This window comes from Canis aureus, chromosome 4, assembly GCF_053574225.1.
Source record: "Canis aureus isolate CA01 chromosome 4, VMU_Caureus_v.1.0, whole genome shotgun sequence".
NCBI lineage: Eukaryota > Metazoa > Chordata > Mammalia > Carnivora > Canidae > Canis > Canis aureus.
In genome coordinates, this window is record NC_135614.1 from 46,562,890 (window position 1) to 46,578,103 (window position 15,214).

Consider the following 15,214-nt stretch of genomic DNA (forward strand, 5'->3'; position numbering starts at 1 on the left):
TGTGTCGCAAACAGAATTTTTACAATTTTATTTTAAGTTTATGTATGGAGGATTATAATTATGTAGATAATACATGTTGTATATTACATACCACCAAGGTGAACAATCACAGCTTTTATTAAATGGATGCTTGGCAAACTATCATTATCTTTATTTCATCCCTCAAAAATATATAACCAATTACCTTGTTCCATTTTCTTAGTGACAAATTTCATTAGTTTAAGACATTTTTTAAATCTCACAATTTACCTATTTGTTATCATATTACTTCTAAGAATGTCAAACTCCTGCTAATCCACAAGTAAGATATTCAATGCCAGTATGTCAAACACAAGTTCTTATCCAGAGCTCAAAAACATCTTGCGCTACAAACAGAATGGCAATTACTGATGCAAAAAACGTATCGCTCCCTCAAGGCTTTTCAGAAATCTTGATTATTTAATCAGTGTTCTTGATTTGTAAGGCTAGGTAGTTGATGGCTCCCAAAATGTGTCACATTGGACATTATCCAGATGGAGTGCCAGTTTTCATTTGAGATTAAAGAGGTAAAACCCAACAAAAAAGGTTTTCCACCATCTCGGACTATAGCTCAACTTATATCAGATGACAAATAAAACCTGGCAGTCTGCTTTGCCCATGATTTTAAAACAGAAACTTCATTGAACTGCCAGTTACCAAATGAGGTGATTAACTCTGATGCTGATTAAAGTTTTATACCATGTTTTTATTACTGACAAGTTTTTTCTCTCTTTTTGGGGGTCTAGTTGTTTCAATGTAATTCTCACCTCATGTCTAAGATTTTCATTATGTCATTTACGTTTTGATATACAAACATACTGGTGCTATTTTCAAGGACTTTCTATTGTATGCTTGCAAAATTAATGTATAATACGCACTGCACAGGAGGACTCTAAATCATGCATATTCCTTTCAGAGTTAACCATAGGAATACCGTAGTAATGTTCAAATTAACTCTTCTCAGATACGCTTCGCTCTCTTATTTAGTCCTTTCATTTATGTGCACAAAGTCACAATTTTTAAAAACTGGGCTCTTGCTTTACACCAATGTCATCCCTGAGGTTGACAGCTCTACTAAAAGAATAAGCAATAGCTTCAGGGAAAGTCGGGCCGGGATTGGGCAATAGCAAATAGTCAGACAAGATACTACTACTACTATTACTAATAATATTCATAGTATCGATACTAGGAAACTCACAAGAGGTTAAAGGACCAGGAGACTGAAGTTCAAGAGTTAAGGAAGCAATCACTTTAGATGTTTAGGCTGGAGTTGGAGTCAGCATCCCAGGCTGTGAAGTGCATTAAATGAAAAACAATAATGGTCAGTTAAGAAGCTAGCCTGATCCAAAGATGGGATTAGATGGTGTCAGATATATCCTTTTATACAATATTTCACCTTTCTTTAGCTTCAATACTCTGAAAGTTCTTTCAATTTCCTTAACAGATCTTGCTCACTCTCACTGTGGGTCACTAATAATAATTTGCCTTCTTCCTAAAACATTCTTTCCTTTTTCTCTCCTCTTTCCCCTCTATTTCTCTGGCTATAAGGTGGCCTCTCCTCTCAGTTTTGATGTCCAGATCACTTCTAGCAGAAAGATTTTGCTGACTGCGCACATGCATATTGTATATCCCTAGGGCCCTGTATTTCTTCTGGCAGAGCACTTTGGCTGTAACAGGACTGCTGGCTACCAATCTGGGTCCATCACCAGGTACTAAATACCTTGATGGTAAGTGTCATATTGATTTTTATGCATCCTCATATCTCTCGTATCCAGAACAGTACCTTCCAACCATTCGATAAATATTTGTTAAAGGAACAAACATTGCTTACGGGTGTGGGTGGCTATAGACACTTGGGTATAAGCAGGAAATTGATTGCTCCTTGTTGAACAGTAAGCATTAGATGTAGTAGAAAAACTGGTATCTGCAGGGGCAGGGCTAAAGGAATTGAGATTCTTGACAATGATGTAGGATGAGGGTATAACTGTGGTATTCCATCCTGGCATGCTGGTTTAGATATTAAGAAAGTAGCTAATAGTAATAATGCTTTCCAATCTCACTACACTTCATACCCAAAGGATTTATTGAGTTTTATAAACACTGATTAATCATCCTTGCCCTAGTGAGGTGGGTAAGAGTTATTATGCTCATATTATGAAGAGGAAAACCAAGGCAGAGAGAGATTAAGTGGTTAACCCAAGGTCAGGCCGTGAGTCATGGAGAGCTGGCACTTAGACATGGAGTTTTAAACCTGAAGCTCTCTGCTTAGTCTATTAAGCAAAGAACTAGAAGTTGGATGCCTTCCTGAACCCCCTCAGAAGGATGAGTGGCTCCCTTTTCTATGCTTTCCCATTGCCATTGGCACCACCATTGCCACTGTCTTAATGTATGCTAGGCATTGTGCCTAGCACTTTCTATATATGAAGCTACTGAATCCTGCAAAAACAACAACAAAAACCTTGAAATAACTTTCATTTTTACCACTTTAAAGATGAGAAAATTGAGTCAGAAATATAAATGAACTATTAACTAGGAGACTTGGAATTCAGACCCCTGATTATCAGAAGTGAAAGCCTATGCTACTTTCCAACATCCTATAACTTAAATGCTTGTGTACATGTTAGCACGTGATGGGGTCAGATGTAGGGTATGGGTAAGTGATATAATTCACAGAAGATAGCATAATACTAGAATATAATTTATTCCTAATAAATGTTTGTGGAATGAATAACACAGAGAAGCTAAAATTCCTCCCAAAATCGTAGGAAACTGAAACTAGGGTCCAGCATTTGAATGGCTCAGAGTCACAGAGGATGAGCTGATATCAAATTCATTGGATACTACTTAAAAATCCAACAAATGAGTATTAATTCAATTTACCAAGATCTTACTACACATTATAAGTTATACCGTTAAACACAATGCTTAGAAGTGATCTTATAATATGTCAGAATACTAATACATGGTTATATAAAAAGCAGGTTCCAGAGTAATAAACAGTTATAGTCTTGTTTTTTTGAAATTAAATATATGTATAAATACATAAGACTCCAGAAGGATAAACCTAGATAGTTAACAGCAGTTTTCTCTAGACAGTAGGATTCTGGGTCTCTTTCTTTGAGGCCTATATCTATATTTTCTGAATCTTCTGAAACGATTATGTATTGTTTTTATAATGAGAACAAGTTTTTTTGCTTTTTGGGTTTTTTTTTAGTTTTGAAAAAAAATGAAGCAGATGCCTCAGGGAAGAATGGGTTTTGAACCCCTGGAATCATAAACCAGGCACCAGCTGCCACCTGAAAATTTCGGCTTTAAAATAAGCCACAGACTCCTGAACATACCCAAGCATGTGGTATTTTCCACATGCCACACATACTGTTCTTTGATATAAGAAATCAAATGATTCATTCTGTTCCCTTCCACCTTACCCTGACATAGCAAAGATGGAATGTGTACTATTTCCAAATCAAAATAGGCACAGTGCAGCAAGAGGCACTTCCAAATGATGAAATTAGATTAGAAGTTAAGACAAAATATGTTTAACTGGCTTTTAAAGAAATTTGGTGGAACACATTACTATAAACAGTACATTTGGGCAGCCAAACAAACTTTGCCCAGAGAAAATCAATTTTGCTCCCCAAACAATGAGAAAAATTACTTTAGATTCGACATTAAATATTGTCGTAAGTATTTTTTAAGAAGCATTTCTATAACTCTGTGTAGAAATAGGAGTCAAAGGATGCCTTGGTTACTATGGTAACAGTCTCCCTCGGAAGAGCCAAGGATGAAGTAGCATACATTCGCCCTGCATATATTTGGCCAATCAATAAACAAAAGACTTAATCTGCATGCATCACATTAGGAAAGTGGTCAAGGTGTACATGATTAGTAAAAGGGTAGGGGGTATTCAGGTATTCTGGGTTCAATCATCCAGCCTAATTTTCAGCTGAGCTTTGTTAACACTTTCTTCATTTAGAAACCCATTATGAAGATAAATTATTGCTAAAATGCCTGTAGATACTTGAAAAATGGAAATCTTCATTACACAATTTTAACATAACAGTATAACATGCAAGGTGGTAAACTATGATTAGGAGTATAGAAAAAAATGTGTGCTCTAGTTGGAAATGCACACACACCCAGGAGCCCCAGGAGTAATGGTAACAATAATAATACAGCTAATATTTCCTGAACATTTACTATGGGGCCACACATGAGCTAAGTGTTTTCCACGAATTTTTTACTGGCTCTTTTAAAAAACCTTAACAATTACTACTATGAGTTTTCATTACCATTTTTCTAATGATGTGAGAACTATTTTTATTCCTGTTTTACAGATGAGGAGACTCCCACTATGAGATTCAAATAAGTAACCCAACGGCTTCCATCCTGGGAATGTTGGAGCCTATGGTTCAAACCAAAGCAGTGAGCTATGGTGGCATGCTATATCCTCTACAACATACTTCCAGCTTTTGTCAGTGATCAACAGCATGGCTTTATGAAAGCAACTTTATTTTTCTGAGTCTCAGACTCAGGCTTTGTGAGGTTACAATTACATAATGTATGTTAAGAGACGGCACATAATAGGCCTTCAGTATGTGTTCCTTCCTTCCTCTTAAAAACTTTGAGTTCATCAGAACCAGTATAGGTTATTGTGAATATTAACCAATCTTGACTTAGGCAGCATAAAAGAGGGTTGAGAACGATTAGAATACTAAAATTTCACTATATTCCCTAGGTGTAGCCTCCTCTTACTTAAACATATGAACAGAATTATTAACAAATAGATGCGTGCATATACGCCCCTCTATGGGTTTTATCTTACATTTTCTTACTTCTATCAAATGATATGACCCCAAGAAATATGGTAGCAGGGATGGTGGCAGAGGGAAATACAGTAAACAGAATAGTCATCAGAAAACTAGCTCTGTGACTTTGAGAGCTTCAGCCAGGAAGTAAAATGAAAAGATGGGTGTAGCTTCTTCTTCCCTGATCATAAGAACAGAATTATCAACAAATAACATGTGAGCATACACACTCCTCCATAGGTTTCATCTCACATCACCTTTCTAGGCCTAAATGTCCTCTGCTATTGCAGGAAAGAGGTGGAGGTTTATTTCTTCTAAAGAAATTCCAGGAGTAACTATCCGTGATATGATTGTTGCTGTGAACTGAACGGCCCTTGCTTGTTTGAACCCTCTCTATTCTTCTAACACTTTTATTGGAATTTCATACCTGACTACAGGAAATTTTTCATTTCCTACCTGCCACATTCTTCCTGTTCCCTCACAGGCTCATCTTCATATGGAGATTCCACATTTTGGCCCCCAGCTGAAAACCTGATGCTCTTTATATTCACTGAAATGTTTATCCTCAGTTCTGTCATTATATAAATTAGTACTCTGGGATAAAGACCCTAAAATTGGAAATGGGACTGTAAATACTTGCTTAAATGATCCAAATGTCCCTCAATATTAAAAAAAATGACTATCAATAAAAGCAAAAGAGCGAGGCACTTTAGAGGATCAATTGTTTTGGAACAGAATTATGCAATCATTTCTTTTCCAGACTTTAACATTAAGTAAATGTGTCACTTTTAGACAGGTTCATTTTAAGTTGTTTCATGAGGCATTTTCATTAGGAGCATCTACACAGAAAAGAGTATTTAGCATCTGTTTTTTACTTGATATATTTCCTTAGGTAAAATCATAAATATAGTCCCTGAATTTCATACCTATCTGAGCATAACATGAAGCTCATATTTAAGCCATCTATAGGAAATGTTTTCTCGCAATCTCGACATATGAGTACATGGAGCCTCTCTGTCTTTGGTCACGTGGAGATAGGAGCTTTATGCCTTAAAAGGCACAACCAAAAGTGTCAATTGTCTGGCTCCTTAAGAGGCAGGCCCATTGTTGTCTCAAATACCAGCTGCAGTTTGAATTCACCTGGAATGGTGTTTCAGAGAAATCCTTTTTAGTGGCAGGAGAGGAGGCCAGTAGTCTAAGAAATAATTTCGTGTTGGAACTGAGAATCAAGACATTCCTCTCCCCATCCTTTTAAAGCAGAATTTGCAAACTGCTGGCCCACGGGTTATCCCCAGAAGGGATTATATAGGCTGCAGTGGGGGCTGAATAGTGTTTTACATTTGAATTAATTGTCAATGTTTAAAAATCATTAGATTTCACTGCTTCTCTTGAAAAAGCTGGCAACTCTGGACCTGCATTCCCACATGGCAACCATCTGCTGAATCTGAGTAGGGGCTGCTCATATTTACAGTGGCATGTGCTATCCAGTGCCCCACTGTCCCCACCACTCCTGAGTGTTTACTCTTCAGTAAGGCTCAATGTCATCATCCCCATAACATCTTACACCTAGACCACTTCACCATTTACGTTATCTAGGCTGATAACTACTTAATAGCAGGTATAGCTTGGACCCCCAACCAACTGGAATTATTGCAGGCCCTGGAAGCTGTGTCTGGGGCTACCTGCTATGCTGTGAGTTAACCTTTTTTTTTTTTTTTTTTTTTTTGTGGGACTGCATGCATAGAGGTAAGAAGTGGCCTAAGAAATAATTTGGACCACCAGGGACAGCTCTTGGGTCCCTGCAGAGTTTGTAACAGAGCTATTTTTCCAACTGTTGTGGATGTGATGGTACCTGGTGCACCTGTTGCTGAATATCAGCCTTGCTTTAATCATTTAAATGTGGTCCTACATTTAGGTGAAATTCACTTTCGTGAGCAGAAAGACAGAAGTGGACCACACAGGGCATCACTTCCAAGTGGAATACTAGGCCAATGTATTTGTTGCATTTTTCCTGATATTTTAACTTCAGCCTGGATTTTATAAAAGCAGTTTCCCAGGGAAAATGCTAAATGCCATATTAACAACTTCAAATAGAGTTGGTCTTATAAGCAAGGGAAACATGCTTACTGACAGAGAATATGAGTAACATGAGCTTTACATTCCTATCTTCCATTTGAGTGTCACAGAGTGCTTTATTCATGAACTGTCCTACTTGGTTACATTGTAAGTTAAAATATTAAACAGTTTTCTTTAAGCTATGATAATACATCTCAGAGACACCAAAGAAGCTTCACATATGGTATATGTCAGAATTTCAACCTCAGCCCTGCTGACATTTTGGATCATTTTTTGGTGGTGGTAGGGAAGGACATGCATTGTAACATTTTGGCACATCCCTGGTCTCTACCTACTAGATTCCAGCAACAATCCCTAGTCATGACAACCAAAAACTGCCAAATGTTTCCTATAAGGCAAATGATTCTTGGTTAAGAGCCACTGGTCTATATTCCCACAATCTAAAAGGGTCATATGGCTAATAACTACTTACAACCTCAAGTGTAATATCATAATATATAGTTAGGAATATAATGAGGACTTATTTCTATATTACCACAAATAGAGATTGGACAATTTGTGATGTTGCTTAACATGACCTTTCAATTGTCTTTTCTTTTGGGAAGATTTGCAAAGGGATAGTTTTAGAAAGTCATTTGATATCTCCAAACTTTTTAGGGGTGAGAAAAAGCACAAAGCTTTGTTTTATGTTCCCTAATTAAAATTCTCATGGACTTTTAGATTTTCTGGAACATTTGGGATGATTTCAGTCTTTCTCCAGAAAACTTACTGTGACTGATTTTTTTTTTTAAGTAGGCTCCAGGGGATCCATGGGTGGCTCAGCAATTTAGCACCTGCCTTTGACCCAGGGCGTGGTCCTGGAGTCCCAGGATGGAGTCCTATATCAGGCTCCCTGCGTGGGGCCTGCTTCTCCCCCTGCCTGTGTCTCTGCCTCTCTCTCTCTCTCTCTCTCTCTCATGAATAAATAAATAAAATCTTTAAAAAAAAATAAAGTAGGCCCCATACCCAGCATAGCCCAACATGGGGCTTGAACTCACAACCCTGAGATCAAGATCAAATCAAGAATTGGACACTTAACCAAATAATGTGAGGTGACAAGCTGTAAAAATAAAAATCTATAATCTCTTAACAAAATATTTTTACATTTCAATTTATTGTTTGGCTCATTCAATATTTATTGAAGCCTGTTAAAGAAGAAAAATGGGGATCAACTAAAGAAGAATATGCTATGAAAAGATGGATATGTCACTATCCCTAAAATCCAATGATTTCCATTTAAAGTTAAGAAATAAAACACCCATCTTATTTTTTATTTTAAAGATTTTATTTATTCATGAGAGACACACAGATAGGGAGAGGCAGGGACATAGGCAGAGGGAGAAGCAGACTCCATGTAGGAAGCCTGATGTGGGACCTGATCCTGGGAATCCAGAATCACACCCTGAGCTGAAGGCAGGTACTTAACCGCTGAGCCACCCAGGCATCCCTAAAACACTCATTTTAAATGGTATATTTCTATATAGTATAGATAGTATCTTTCTATTAATTAGAATATCTGATTCACTAGACTGTCTATATCACAAACCGTGTATCTGAGGGTAGGTGCAAACTACCATTTATCATGGGACAGTTTTTGTTTCTACCCTTGCTTGGGTCTTCTCATTTTATGCCATACTGTGACACGGGGATTTGTTTAATACTGATTATTCCTCTTATAAGAAATTGTATTCATTCAGAGAAATTCTGTTTCCTATGGAAAATCCAAGTATTTATTTATTTATTTATTTATTTATTTATTTATTTTGGTTGATTATCTTCGGTTTTAAAATCAATGAAAACTTATACATTGGGTATTTTTTGCTTAAAAATTTTAGTCTAAATTGACAAATATTTAAGAGATATGCTTTTGTTCTTGTATTTGTTAACATTTGAATTATACTGTCCAATATGGTAGCTGCTAACCACATGTAGTTTTTGAACTAATCTGAATTGAAGTGTGCTCTAAAATCTCAAAAAATTAGTACAAGCAATAATATAAAATGGGTCATATAAATATAATAGATCATATAACTTATGTGTATATATATTTGTGCATATGTATATATAAATATATGTTGAAATATTTTATGTACTAGGTAAATAAAATATGCACATTCCATTTTTTCCTTTATAAAATGTGGCTATTAGAGGTTTTTAAATTGCAAATACAGATCACCTCATATTGTTCTTGCACAGTTCTGGTTTAGAAACTTTGTTCCTAGAATGAATCATATCTTTGTTTTCCTTTATCCTGTGTTAAATATCACTGAGAGAATTACAGGACCAATTGCTCCAGTAATCAAGTTTTACAGATAAGGAAATGGAGGTCCAGAAACACTCACCTTGTCTACATTCATAAGGCTAGCTAGGACCAAAGAGAACCCATACGTGTATCCCTAGATTTCCACTGCTAAGCTAAGTTAGTGGCAAAGTAGCAGATAACAATGAATAGCTGTTGGAAGAACAAACAGATATTATTTCCATGCTGTGTTGTATTCGTCTGTAAGATTCTGACGTGGTGAGCAGCCTGGGTGGCTCAGTGGTTTAGTGCCTACCTGCAGCCCAGGGCGTGATCCTGGGGACCCTGGATCAAGTCCCATGTTGGGCTCCCTTCCTCTGCCTCTCTTCTCTCTCTCTCTCTGTCTCTCTCTCTGTGTCTCTCATGAATAAATAAACAAACTCTTTAAAAAAAATTCTGACATGAATCTTCCTTGTGTGCTATGGGGGAAAAGGCAAAGCAATTGTGTTCAATAATAATAATGGTAAAGTTAGCTTTGTAAAAAAAAAAAAAGCCTAATAAATTCTAAAATGGCATCTTTAAATAGTAAGAGATATAACTGATGAAATGAATCTGTTAAAATATCTCTGACCACCTTTATACTTTGGTGACTTTGTTTACAAAGTGGTAAGAACGAAACTATGTCAATGAATGAAAAATAAAACCCACATTTCTTGGGAAGGAGGCATCCGTCTTTTTCTATTTGTAAATGCTGACGAGCAGAGTTTAAGGAGGGCTAATGTCACTCATTCATCTTAATTAAAGACTTAATTGCTCGTGTATCCTGATTTAGTTAACTGAACCTGGTAGCATGGGAAGCCCTTCCCTCTATGTATTTTATTGACCAGTATAATGACATCATCAGTAAGTCTCAGGATTTATTCATGCTTCAGCCTATCCTCATAATGTTAATAGCCTTGTACATGATAAAACTTTCAAGAGGAATGGAGTCCTTGTGCCTGGCACAGAATACAGAAAGGACAGTGGCTGCTAAATGTCTCGCTTCAGCTGTCATTGAAGGATTCTTTCAAAGTCTAGGGTCATGAAAATAGTAAAAAGTAATTTTAAATGCTAGTTTTCAGAACATGTTTACATGTGGAATCATGCAGTGGTTTTTACAATTGCACATTAAATATTTGAAAGTTAACAATATTCATTCAATATTACCAAACCATAAGCAAGTAAGCGGGTATTACAGGGAAAAGGAGATTCTGTTGGCAAAGAATATTTTTAAAACATACAGGCTCACATATGCTCAGAAAAAAAAAAAAAAACTGAGACCACACATAATTTCCCATGAATGGGGTGAGGGGATTCCTAAAAACAAGACTTTTCAACCTTTAAAATATAATTTCCCTCAAAATTTTCTACCATTTTCCCAGAAATAATGTGTTTAGATGAACTAAAAAGCTATAGCCCAATACATGACTAATTTTAGACTCACACCCTTTGCTAATACATTTTTTAAAAAATGGAAAAAGGCAAAAATCAAAGAACAGCAGGGAAAAAGTACTATCTTGAGGGCATACAGAGGCAAAAACATGGAAATGATGTTCAGAGTTAATGGGCCTTTTTGTGTCTCTTCTCACATGCAGCTATAAGCAGTCCTAGTTAAAGTTAATTAAAGTTAGCGCCTTGCTTCTACAAACAAAACTAGTTCAAGACTCATTCCCCGTTTTTGAGCTACTGATTACATATTAAATGCCATGTTATGGCCAAAGTAAGTACACTGTCATTATATTAAGAAAGAAAAAAATATAAATACAGAAGGTTAGAGGTAGAAGTATTACATGTTTCTACATAAATTTATTTATGAATGATATATATACATATATGTGTATATGTGTGTGTATACACACACACAGTGTAATGTTCTTTTATAAGCTGAGACATCATGATAGTCTTAGGTTAATCACTTACTTCATCTGTTTCAGTTTGCACATCTGTAAAATGGTGACAATTACAGTACTTCTCCCATGGAGTTATGTGAGTGTGAATGAGTTAATATATACCATACTTAGAACACTGCTTGGCATGTGGTAGTAGGAATCATACAGGTGTAAACCATAATTATTATTCTTATGACTAAATCTGCCCTTTTAAGATAATAATTCATAGAGTCTCTTTAATATAGAATTTTAATTTAGTCTTAGAAATGTCATTTTTCCATTTTTTCTTAAACTTTATACATGTATACACATAAGAAAAAATAATTTTGTGTGATTATATATAGCAGCATATATGTACACAGTGGCAGCATCACGTTGTAGTTAAGATTGAAGACTTGTAAAGTGAAGCAAATGTTGGCTCATATCCACTTTCTAACTCTTTGTAGCTTTTTGAACTTGGGAGAGTAGCCTAACAACTCTAAATTTTGGATTTCTTTTCTATCAAATGAGGATAAAAATAAGATACTCCTATAGTCATTGGGAAGATTATGCAATCAATGGTTGTAAAAGTTTAAATTAGTATCTGACATATAATAAAGTCATGATAGAATTTCTACTTTTCTCCTTTTAATTGTGAGAAGGATGATGAGGTATAAGAAGGAGAAAAAAAGCAAGAAAAGCCTATTATTGAATATTAATAGTTGTTAACTCAGGGGATGAGATAATGAGTCTTTTTCTTTTTTTTTTTTTTCTTTCTTGGTTTTCTGCATTGCTCATTTTTCACAGTGAGCATGGTGGAGATAAGGTATGAAAGTGTGCTAGAAACCAAGAGTCAGAGTTCAGAAGAAGGAAACTCTATTTCCAGCAGTGGGTGATTAAATGAAAATTATTAGACAAGTAGGAATTCTCTAGGTGGAAATGGAGGGAGATTATTAAACATAAAGGGGACTGGGCCAACTCTTCAAAGCAGAAGCACAATCTGTAATAGGGAAAAATGAACAAGCCTAATGTGATGATCTTAAATATCTGTGGAAGAATAAAAGCAGAGGTTGAAGAATTAGGTAAGAGATTAACAAACTTGAGATTTATTCTGTAGTTAGTAAATAGTCATCTAAGTAGGTATGAAATTGGACTGTGGAGTCCCAAATTAAACAGTCCTTATTTTTTAAAGTAGCATGTAAGGCAAAATTAGCCATGAAAATCATCTAAATCTCTCAGTATCTGTAACATGGGGGAGATGCACCACATGTGACAGTTATGTATACAACCATAAAGAATAAATTCCTAAAAAAAAAAAAGAATAAATTCCTTACCAGACAAAGTTTTTAGAACTATAGTTAAACTAAGGAAAGAACAATTATAGGTAGACTAAAGTTGATGTGTAGGTGTCTGCAGGCTTCCAAAATATTTCACCTTTAGAAGAAATGTTTAATGAGTCTCTAGTAGTAAACAGAAGGGGCAAATATTATGTTTCTGTACACGTGCTGGTTTGATGCCATTCTATGCTAATATTAAGCATCATTTTAATAATATTTATAATTTTGAAAACTACAACATAACATCAATAGCATTTTTATACATGCTAATAGATTTGTTTGTGATTTTGATCATTAGACCAGATACTTATCTGTAAACATTTACCAGGGGTTATTGTTTTTGTTTTTTAAAAAAAGCACTAAAGCAAGCAGAATATCAAATGCCTAAAGAAGAAATCAAGGGGATTAAAATACAAGGTCAGAGAGACTGAATGATAGAATCAAGGATGACTTAAGGAACTCACTGAAGTCAAGCGACCATTGGCACACATTAGCAAATGGAGGATTGCTTTGGTAGGTGGGTGACCAGAAAGCACAGACGTGTTTTGACTTGTGGAAGTTGAGGTGAGAGGATACATCAAATTTCAGTCAGCTAGTAGAACAGCAACTCTCATGAGGGAGGTCAGGCCAGATGAGAAAGGTTTTGGATATAGATGGAGTTGACCTGGAAGGCAAATACTTTCAGAGTCAGAATTGAATTCTCTACACAAAACCTTGACTTAGGAGAATGGGACTCTTACTTGTATGTACTCTTCACTAGCTAATTTTAACTGAAGTTCCTGAGGATGCCATCTGCAGAGGACTCCACTGAGAACTAAGAAAATGTGACTTATCTTCATCATTAAAAACTCTATGAGGTTACATAACCTCCTGCTTCATTAGATTTCTTATATTGGCTCTTAAGGTGCCTTTATTCTAAAGGATTTACTCAGACTTCCCTCAATTATAACTTTCCTATTTTTTATGATATAATCCAGAAATATTTAACCATTTTTAAGGTGTTTTTTTTTTTTTTCTTCCTAAGCCAAAATCTACTTGATACTTATAGCTTTCAAATCTTCTCTACATCGCCATGTATTTTTTCTCCCATCAGGACAAGTATGTATTCAAATTATAATTATAAAATAATGAATACTTGATGGAAGAAGGCAAATGTTCTCAAACTGGAGATGAAAGAAAGGTCATGGCTACTTTTGGAAATAATCTCACATTTAAAAAAAAAGATTAGAAATGTTGACATTTCATATAAAATAATAATAATGATGGCTATAAGTTATCAAGCACCTACACTTTAGCCCCTGAATTAAAGCATTTGAAAATGGTATCATGTTGAATCTTCTAACTATCCATAGAGCAGATACAATTACCCCAGTATTAAGAATAAAGAGATACTAGAGGCTGAGAAAAATTAATCTTGCTCAAGGCCGCATATGGAAAGGAGGTGAAAGCAGGATCCAAACTCAAATCTGTTACTCCAAAGCTCAACTCTGTTCTCTACAGAGAATGCTGCCCCAACTTTATCAATTCTTTTCAACGCACTTAAATGCAAACTAAAAAATATTTCTTGGATGCAGGTGTTGTACTTTTTATTTTCAAAATATTAATCAAAACTTAAAATAACTCAATATGAAGTAATAACTCAGGAAAATATTTGTTGTGGGTTGCCAAGACCAATTGAACACGTGAATAACAGTAAGTTTTTACAAAACTAAATCTTATTTTTAGATACACTTTCTTTTAAGATTGAATTACTTTTTTAAAATAAATATAACTCTGGACAAGCCTAGTATAAGAATGGAACCTCTTCCAATACTATCCACTTACTAATAAACATGTGCAGAGAGCGGAACAGAGTAGAGGACTTATAATTCTTTGACCGTACCTAGTAGCAGATATTTCTGATATCATCATGCGAAAAATTGAAGAATAAAACCTCCCAACAAGCTGATGTAGGAAAACAGGACAAACTAAAAGATAGGTGGAGAACAGGCCATGAAGAACTTTAACAACACAGAACCACGGAGACAAGAAGGAAAATAAAAATGACTGAGAGAAAATGTTCAAGAGACTTCAGAGCCAAAAAATAAAGATGTTAATCTCATGATAAACATAACATGTTGAGGGAGTAAAAGCAAGCAAAATCTCATTCCGCCGAACTGAAGTGATTCAGTGGGGAGAAATAAATTTTTAAAAGAGTCAAAAGGAAAGAGACCAGAGAAATAAAGTGAAAGACAATCCAATACAAAAATAAATGACAAAGCAGGCAGAAAAATATTGTATTGACGAAAGAGATTGATTCTCCACATCAGAATGACAGAACCTAAGGAAGGAACAGAGGGCTTCTTATTTCCAAACAAAAATGGTTGGGGAAGAGGGAAGCAATTAATAATAATAATTTTTTAAAAATGAGAAGTGAAAATTATCAAGAATTCAGAGCAATTCTGTGATAGTGAGGGAAAATCACCATTAGGACTGAAGTTAAGCAGAAATGCAGAAAGAGTTAACATGAGAATATCAAAATAAAAGCCAACTTTACAATCAACAAATATAGGACTTTAGTACATTCACATATATTTGTGACGGAAGGCAATCGGTAACTTGTAAAAACTTTTCCAAAAGGATAGAGATATTCTTATTAGGATCATCATTAGTTTTGCTAAACTTAATTCTGAGTGATGTTGAGAAAGTTCAAACTCACATTTAGTGGACTGGGAGCCAAATCTCAAGTCAGCTTTTATAGTTGTCAAGCTGGCCCAGATCATCTAGCTCCAGTTTTCCTTTCTATTAAAT

The 15,214-nt window shown here is 35.4% G+C and overlaps 1 protein-coding gene across 1 annotated transcript in view; it reads right to left on the minus strand.

Moving 5' to 3' along the window:
- Nucleotides 1–15,214, minus strand: part of TENM2 (teneurin transmembrane protein 2) — a 1,508,878-nt gene that overhangs the window by 1,267,944 nt on the left and 225,720 nt on the right. Inside the window, exons 7-8 of the mRNA XM_077895600.1 lie at nucleotides 12,889–13,088; nucleotides 1,217–1,307 (exon numbers count right to left, since the gene is read on the minus strand). The gene's annotated coding sequence lies outside the window, so the exon portion shown is untranslated. The remainder of the gene's footprint in view (nucleotides 1–1,216; nucleotides 1,308–12,888; nucleotides 13,089–15,214) is intronic.